The sequence below is a fragment of the Beta vulgaris genome, chromosome 1 (assembly GCF_026745355.1).
Source record: "Beta vulgaris subsp. vulgaris cultivar EL10 chromosome 1, EL10.2, whole genome shotgun sequence".
In the NCBI taxonomy this organism is placed as follows: Eukaryota; Viridiplantae; Streptophyta; class Magnoliopsida; order Caryophyllales; family Amaranthaceae; genus Beta; species Beta vulgaris.
This window is the reverse complement of record NC_079202.1, coordinates 31,435,976-31,445,228: the sequence shown is the minus strand read 5'-3', so window position 1 is coordinate 31,445,228 and position 9,253 is coordinate 31,435,976. Positions and strand designations below refer to the sequence as shown.

The following is a 9,253-nucleotide window of genomic DNA, read 5'->3' as shown; positions in this document are numbered from 1 at the left end:
ACATCCTTTGCAGTACGATCGAGATTTGGAATTAACTCTTTTCAGGTTGAGAAGAGAACGGCGTGAAAACTTTAAGGAGCTTCCTTTTGCTATCGAAATAGAAGAAGAGATGCCTCCGAGAGTCGAGCCACGCACATTGAAGGAGCTCACAGCTCCTAACCTTGATCAGACCTTTATGCATTACATTCCCCAAGAAGATGAAGGGGAGACTTTTGAGCTGAAATCGGATTAATACATTTGCTTCCGACATTCTATGGGCTAAATGGTGAGGATCCGAATAAGCATCTTTCGGAGTTCCATGTGGTGTGTAGCAGCATGAAACCAAGTGGCGTGTCGGAAGAAAAGGTGAAACTCAAGGCATTTCCATTCTCATTAAAAGGTGCGGCAAATGATTGGCTATACTCTTCCACCGGGTAGCATTTCTACGTGGGCTGATTTGAAAAAGGCTTTTCTCGAGCAATATTTTCCGACTTCAATGTCTTCGGTGTTGAAAAAGGAGATAAGCAACATCGAGCAAAAGAGTGATGAAACCTTTTATGAGTACTGGGCTAGATTCAGGAAGTTATGTGCTAGTTGTCCTTATCATGGCTATGCAGATGAAGACTTAGTGCTTTACTTCTATAATGGATTAAGTGGTGAAGATGCACGAATGGTAATGCAGCAAGTGGAGGTTCAATTGTGAATAAAACTGCACAAGCTGCTAAAGATTTGATAAACGAGCTAGCTGAGGGCTCGAGACAATTCACTAGAAGATCAGGAGCTCGTCGTATGGCTACCGAAAGTCCTGGAACTTCTAAGTTAGAGGATCAAGTGCAAGCATTGACATCTATGGTTCGGGAATTCATGACAAAGACAAGAATACTCAACATGTGAAAGCTTGTGGCATTTGCTCTTAAATCATTCCACAGATTTTTGTCCTCATTTGCAGGAGGAAGCGAGTGAAGAGGTAAGGCGGCCGGATTTCAGGGCCAAGGTTTTCAGAAGCGGTATGACCCTATTCCAATACATATAATCCTGGCTGGCGAGATCACCCCAATTTGAGATATGGTAATGTTTCGGGAAACCAGCAGGGACCGCACCAGTATAACCGTCCTCCACCTCCTTACCCGAGACACCAGGAGCAAGGAGCTCCACATTTTAGGCCACAAGGCCAAGTACAGGGACCGAGTACCAGCATGTCAACTGAAGATATGATTAATGCTTTAACTAAAAATGTGACTAACATGCAGGGAAATATGGTTCAATTTCAGGAGGAGACCCGATCGAGCATCAAGAATCTGGAGCAACAAATGAGTCAGGTCTCTGGAGCAGTGAGCCGATTAGAGGCGCGAGATTCGGGAAAGCTACCGTCTCAAACGGAGCTTAATCCGAAAAAAATGCAAGTGCAATCACTTTGAGGAGCGGAAAAGAGATAAAAGGAAGAGATAAAGAGGTCGAGGAGGAGATTGTTGTTTATGTGCCAGAGCCGGAGCCTGAGCCAGAACCAGAGCCCGAACCTGAGCCTTCCACATCTCATGAGAAGTCCAAGCAACCACCACCTCCACCACTTTATGAGCCAACTCCTCCTTTTCCAGAAGCACTGCGAGATACTCGGAAAAAAGAATGTGATCGTGATATTTATGAGACTTTCCGTAAGTGTGAGGTAAATATTCCCCTTTTGGATGCTTTAAAGCAAATTCCTAGGTATGCTAAATTTCTTAAAGAAATGTGTACAACAAAAAGGAAACAAAGGTTAAGGGGAGCCCAAAAGGTAAAGGTTAGCGAGCATGTCTCTGCCATGTTCCAAAAGGCACTTCCTCCGAAGTGCAGTGATCCGGGCATGTTCGCTATCCCTTGCGTGATTGGGAACACCACATTTCCTAGGGCTATGCTAGATTTAGGGGCTTCGATTAATGTTATTCCATATTCTTTGTATGAGTCTTTAAAACTAGGCACCCTACATGAAACTGGTGTTGTGATTCAGTTAGCTGACCGCTCTAATGCTTACCCGAAAGGGATAGTAGAAGACGTGTTGGTTAAGGTCGATAAGTTAATCTTTCCTGCTGACTTTTATGTTTTAGATATGGAGCATGACAAGCACGCTACTCCTATTTTGTTAGGAAGGCCATTTCTAAAAACTGCTAGAACAAAAATTGATGTGCATAGTGGATGTCTTACGATGGAATTTGATGGAAGCCTTGTAGAGTTTAACATCTACGATTCCATGAAATTCCCGAGAGATGACCACTCTTGTTACTCCATAGATGTCATTGATTCATATTCGCAGGATGTTTTCGATATAGGTGGAGAAGATTCTTTGCAGGTAGCTCTTGAACATAGCTTGGAAGGAAATGATGTTGAGTATGTTTTAAGTGCTAACTTGCAGGAAACAGTCCAGGCTTTGGAGGAACATGTGACTTTTCCACTCGTTCCTTCCTTTGTGGGTCCTTTGCCTTTGACTATCCCTCCGGGGAAGCTTTTACCATCTATTTTGCAGGCACCCGTAGTTGAGCTGAAATCATTGCCTGAGCATTTGAAGTATGCATTCCTTGGAGATGGAGATACACTACCGGTGATTATATCAAGCAAGCTCTCCCAGGAACAGGAAAGAAAACTCATCGAGGTGCTAAAAGAGCATAAGGAGGCGATCGGGTGGACTATAGCAGATATCAAGGGAATAAGCCCAACCACTTGCATGCACCGGATTTTGTTGGAGGATGATGCAAAGCCCGTGCGACAGCCTCAAAGGCGGCTTAACCACCTATGATGGAGGTGGTAAAAGCCGAGATTCTGAAACTTCTCCAATCTGGTATGATTTTTCCAATTTCCGATAGCAAATGGGTTAGTCCGACCCAAGTTGTTCCAAAGAAGTCTGGAGTCACAGTTGTAGAGAACAAAGATGGTGTCTTAGTTCCCACCCGTGTCCAAAATGGGTGGCGAGTCTGCATTGATTACCGTAGGCTTAAGCGGTAACTAGGAAGGATCATTTTCCATTGCCTTTTATTGACCAGATGCTTGAGAGATTAGCTGGTCATGCTTATTATTGCTTCCTAGATGGATATTCTGGATATTTTCAGGTGGCCATAGCGCCGGAGGATCAGGAGAAAACAACCTTCACGTGTCCTTTTGGCACGTTTGCTTACCGGAGGATGTCTTTTGGACTATGCAATGCCCCTGCGACTTTTCAGAGGTGTATGGTAAGTATCTTTTCAGAATATATGGAGCGATTTGTCGAAGTTTTCATGGATGATTTTACCGTGCATGGAAACTCCTTTGAAAATTGCTTGGAGCACTTGACTATGGTTTTGAAACGATGTATTGAAACTAACCTTGTGCTTAATTCTGAAAAGTGTCATTTCATGGTTGAGCAGGGAATTGTGTTAGGTCATTGGTCTCTGTGAAGGGTATAGAAGTTGATAAGGCAAAAATTGATACTATTCAGTCCTTACCTTACCCTACTAATGTGCGAGAAATCCGTTCTTTTCTTGGTCATGCAGGTTTTTACCGCAGGTTTATAAAAGATTTCTCGAAGATTTCATCTCCTCTTTGCAGGTTGTTACAAAAAGATGTAGAGTTTGTGATGGATGAAGCATGTAAGAAGGCATTCGAGAATTTGAAGGGGAGGCTAGTTTCGGCTCCTATCATTCAACCTCCAGATTGGTCCCTTCCATTTGAGATTATGTGTGATGCAAGCGACTATGCCGTAGGTGCAGTGCTAGGACAAAGAGTTGGAAGGGTGCCACATGCCATCTATTATGCTTCTATGACACTAAATGAGGCAGCGTAATTACTCCACGACTGAGAAGGAGTTGTTAGCTGTGGTGTTTTCACTGGAAAAATTCCGATCCTATTTGCTCGGGACGAAAGTAATTGTTTTCACTGACCATGCAGCTCTCCGTCATTTAATGGCGAAGAAAGAAGCCAAACCTAGGCTAATTCGGTGGATTCTCTTATTGAGCGAGTTTGATTTGGAAGTTCGAGACAAGAAAGGAACTGAGAACTTGGTTGCAGACCATTTGAGTCGATTGGTATCCTCTTATGATCTAGAACCAAGTTCGGAGAAGCCATGGCAAGAGCCTATTCGGGAAGAGTTTCCAGACGAGCAATTGATGGTCCTAGGATGCTTACACCCATGGTATGCCGATATTGTCAATTTTCTTGTTTCTAACTGTTTTCCTCCTCATTTTTCCAAGGCACAGAAAGATAAGCTCAAGAGCGATGCCAAGCATTATGTATGGGACGAGCCTTATCTCTGGAAGCACTGTGCAGATCAAATAGTAAGGAGATGTATTCCTGATGAAGAGGTACTTCTATCCTTACCTTTTGTCATTCCCATGCATGTGGAGGTCATTTTGGAGCAAAAAGGACAGCACGAAAGGTATTGGAATGTGGTTTTTATTGGCCGAGTCTTCATAGGGATGCATTTCATTTCTGCAAATCTTGTGATAATTGTCAAAGGGTCGGGAATATATCCCAAAGAAATGAAATGCCTCAAAGTGCGGTTTTATACTGTGAAATCTTTGATGTGTGGGGCATTGACTTTATGGGACCTTTCCCGACCTCTTTTGGTTTCATGTACATTCTTTTAGCAGTGGATTATGTATCAAAATGGGTGGAGGCTAAGGCCACTCGTACTGACGATGCTAAAGTGGTTGCAGATTTTGTCAAATCTAACATATTTTGCAGATTTGGAATTCCAGAGCATTGATTAGTGACAAGGGAACCCATTTTTGCAATCGAACCATTGGTGCACTGCTAAAAAAATATCATGTGACTCACAAGACCTCAACGGCCTACCATCCACAAACAAATGGCCAGGCGGAGGTATCTAATCGAGAAATCAAATCGATCTTGGAAAAAACGGTGAATCCAAGTAGGAAGGATTGGAGCTTGCGATTGGAAGACGCATTATGGGCATATAGGACAGCTTATAAAACCCCCATTGGTATGTCACCATACCGATTGGTGTTTGGAAAGCCATGTCACCTTCCAGTAGAGCTTGAGCACAAAGCATACTGGGCCGTAAAAACTTCAACATGGCCCTGGATGAAGCTGGATTGCACCGGAAGTTACAATTGCAAGAGTTGGAGGAGATAAGGAACGAGGCCTATGAAACGCGGCAATTTATAAAGCAAGGACTAAGGCATGGCATGATAAGCTGATTATAAGAAAAGAGTTCAAGGTGGGCCAAAAGGTCCTCTTGTTTCAGTCCCGCCTACGTCTTTTTCCAGGAAATTGCGTTCTAGGTGGATCGGGCCATTCATTGTTTGAAAGTGTTTCCACATGGAGCTGTGGAAATCCAAAGTGAAGCCACATCAAAATTTTGAAGGTAATGGCAGCGGCTTAAGCCATACTTTGAAGGATTCAAGCAGTTGGAGCCGAGGATGTTCCTCTCGGGACCGCGACTATGGTTAGGCCATATGGTTGTAAGTCGTGTCGACGACGGTAAATAAACGAGCTTGTTGTATATAGTGTAAAAAAATTAGTTTCTTTGGTTTTTGGAAGATATTATGCTTTTGGTTTTTCGTTTTGCAGGAATAGAAGAAAAGCTCGTAGCTTGTGAAGTTGTTGTGTGTGAAATGTGGATGAGTGAATTGGTTATTGATGTGTGAAAAAAAAAAAAGAGAGCATGAAAGAGTAATGAGAGTCATAGGTGGACAAGAGTGAAGAGGGAGCACAGAAAAAAAATGAGGGACGTTCTTTAGTTAGGAAGAAAATCAAAGAAGAAAAAGAGACAAAAGAAAAAACAGAAGACCCTCGCGAGCCGCAACCAACATCGCAGGTCGAGACTGTGCAGGTCGCGACTCGCGACAGTGATCGCGACTCGCGATGACCCCAGGTCGCGACTCGCGACACTGATCGCGACTCGCGACAGAAGCCTGTTTTTCTTTACTAGCAGCTCACTTAAACCCTCTTTTTCTCCCTTAACCCCATTCATTCGAGCCCCCTCCTTCCTCTATCACTCTCTCACTCTCAAAACTCACTCAAACTCCTCTTTTCATCTCCCACACTCCAATCTTCACCTCCAATCTCTTCTCCTCTTTCTCTCTCAACAAAATTCTACATTTCTACTCTCCTTCACATCATAATCACTCCAAAATTTCTGAAAATTCACACCTTCTACCAAACCCTAGAATTTGGGGGTTTTTGATTTTGAGCACCACCATCCAAATTGAAGCTTGGAGGATCATTCTACATGTTAAGGAAGCTATTCACAAGTTCTAATCATCCTACACAACACTACTTGACCTACATTTTGGTATAACATTCTCTTTTCTACTTCTCTTTGATTTTGCTTGAAATATCTCATTCTTGCTTAATTGTAGAGTTGTAGTTTGATTGAGTCATTGTTTGTAGTGATTGATTGGAATTGTTGAGTTGTTTGGTGTTGTTGGTGTGATAGTTGAACTCATTTGGGAATTGGTGGTTGGTTATTGTTGTGTGGAGGGTGTTTGGAGTGTAAGAGTGTCATTGTTGGTGTTCTTGTGTTTAACCCCTACTGTTGATAGTTCTCCTAAGTTGAAAGAACCATGAGCAAAAGAAGCCGAACCGAATCCGTCCCCCACATTAACTCCCGTGGCCTTAAGAAGCTTAGTGACCATGCTAAGAGACGTTGGGACCGCCTTGATAGACCGGGGAGGACAATACAAGAAACTAAGTTTGCGGACTATCCTACCCTAGAAAAATTGGGGTTAGCTAGCTCAGTTGAATATCTTCTTAACAAAGTTGGCCTCAAAGACTTTTTTGGAAGAGAGCCCCACTTATGAAAGGTATACCCTGGAGTTTCTTTCAACCCTGCAAAAACATCCCGAAACTGAAGATGAATCTGCATATATTACTTTTTCTCTTAATGATCACCCATATAAGATGACATATGCTCAGATAGAAACTGCTTTTGATTGGGATTTTTTGGCTGAGGAAGACTTTTCGGAGACGGAGAACTATAACCCTGCTGTCTTTTGGTATAAAATCACTGGTGGTGGCACGTGGCATAGCCACTGTAAGAGCAGCGCCATTCCCCACCCCGCCTTACGATATGTGCACCGTCTTTTGTCCATGACGGTCTTTTGTGCAGGTGAGCCCACCAATTTACCGGAATTTGATTTGAAATGTCTTTGGGCTATGACACCACAGGGGGGGGGTGTCCAGATTGGGTCAAAATTTGGGTAGATAAGTGCTTAGCCCAGTCGGCAGAGGGGAAGACATCTGGGAAGTTGAGTATGGGGGTATGATCACCCTTTTAGCATCCCACTTAGGTGTCCAGGTGCCTGTGGATAGGAAGGGCGAGCCCATATTGACCCCTTAGGGACTGCTAGTAGTCGGCTTTCTCGTGATTCCAACTGTTATGATACCATTGCCTTGAGGAGTATTACTATGCTTAACTTCACAACCATAGGCAATGAGACGAGATATGTTTGGCTCTTTGGGGCAAGGAATGTTAGGTATATGACTTTACCGCAGGCGCGGGTAGCCATTACAGATCAGACTACCCATGAGCAGCTCTTCCTTTCCCCTGATGAGAAGTATGCCACCGTGGTGGCGGAGGAGTTAGGTCAGAGGGAGCCACAACCACAACCACAGCCACAACCACAGCCTCCACCACAGCCACAGCAATTCCAATACCAACAGTTTCAGCAGTAGCACCAGCAGTATCAGCAGGAACAGGGTTACCTCCCTCACGCCCAATTTCAGGCTCAGGTAACTGAGCAACTATCCAGTGTCAGGGGCGATTTGGGGGAGATGCAGGATAGGATGTACGGGATGGAGGACCAGATTTATTCAGTTGGTTCCATGGTTTCGGCCATGAACAACTTCTTTGTCTCCCGTTATCCACCTCAGGGACCGAAACCAGGACTCCTGTACTCCGATCCCACATCCGAGATTGAGGAGGCGCGCATTCTACCCGCCAGGAGAAGAGGCCCGTAGGGCAGCCGCAGGTTTGAGCGGGGCCCCTCGGATCTTAGAGCTTTTCCTTTCCTTTCCTCTTATTTGTTTTTGTCCTTTCCACATTGGGACAATGTGCATAATTAGCGTGGGGGAGAGATTGATTAAATGTGGTGATATTTTAGTTTGTTCTATTTGGTTTGTTTTGTTAATATTGTGGTAAATTGATGTAAATTTGAAAAAAAAAAATGACAAAAAGAAAAAAAAAAAAAAAAAGAAAAAAGAAGAATCCCGCTGAGTTGAAAACCCGCAAGGGCGGGCGACTCGGGCAAAATTGGGGGCTCGGATAGGTCGAAAACCCGAAAGGGCGGCCTATGCAAAAAAGAGCTAGTTGAGCGGGTGAGTTTTGTGAGCCAAAAGAAGAAGAGAGATGAAAAAAAATGAAAATGAGAAGCTAGGATGAAAACCCGAAAGGGCTCCTAGGCAAAATGAGAGAAAAAAAAAAAGAGAGAAAAGAAAACTTGCTTTGATTCTCATTTGTCGGTGGCGGCGTCATAAGGTGGCGGCATTTGGATTGGTGTTTTCGGGTTAGCTTAGGTTCTTGTTTTTGTCCTTTAAGGCGGGTTAGACATCTCTTGCTTGTTTCTTTTGTTTTATGGTATGTTTTGGATGGAGTAAGAAGCTAAGCGTGGGGGAATCACTCACCCTCGTGCCTTAGTTTCCTTGCATTTTGGGTTGGTTGGAGTAGGAGGTCATTGTTGATGATCGTGTCCCGATACCTTTTGGGATTCGAGGGTCATTTGTATAGGATGATTCTTTTGGGGTAGATTTTGTCGTTTGGCTTTTGTGTTTGTGTGGAGCAATCCGGAAGAGTTGGCGGGTATGGCGTATTTTGGGGCTTGGGTGTGTCGAGTTCTCTTTTTCTTTTACTCGAGGTCGAGTAAGGTTTAAGCGTGGGGGAATTTGATGTGTCCAAGTTATCCGCCAATCTTAGGCGGATTTCGAGGCGTTTTTGGTGTCGGTACGAGCTTAGTGTCGGGATTTAGGAGAGATTTGACGTTAGGAGGTGTTGCCGGAGGATGTTGTGATTTGAGGAGTTTAGGAAGTAGTTTACATGATGGCACACTCGAGGGCCGATCTTAGCCCTCCGATCACTTTTTGTATCCCGGATCCTTGCTCGTTGTCCTTTATGATGCATCTTCCGAGTTTCCCGAGCTTTGCCCGAGTTTCAAGGTCCGTGGTTCGAGCTTCATTGTTATTCGTGCCCGAGGATTGATCACACTTCAGTTCTCAGCTTCATGGCTTCCTCAAAAGCCAAGTTATTTCTCTCTCCTTTTATTTTTGGTGTTTTGGAGAGTTTGGGGCAGACGGCTCGTCCGACCTGCCTATT

At 44.1% G+C, this 9,253-nt stretch overlaps 1 pseudogene; it reads left to right on the top strand.

The window, feature by feature from the left end:
- The first annotated feature begins 388 nt into the window (after positions 1-388).
- Positions 389-5,591, top strand: LOC125493130 (uncharacterized; annotated as a pseudogene).
- Positions 5,592-9,253: the final 3,662 nt, after the last annotated feature.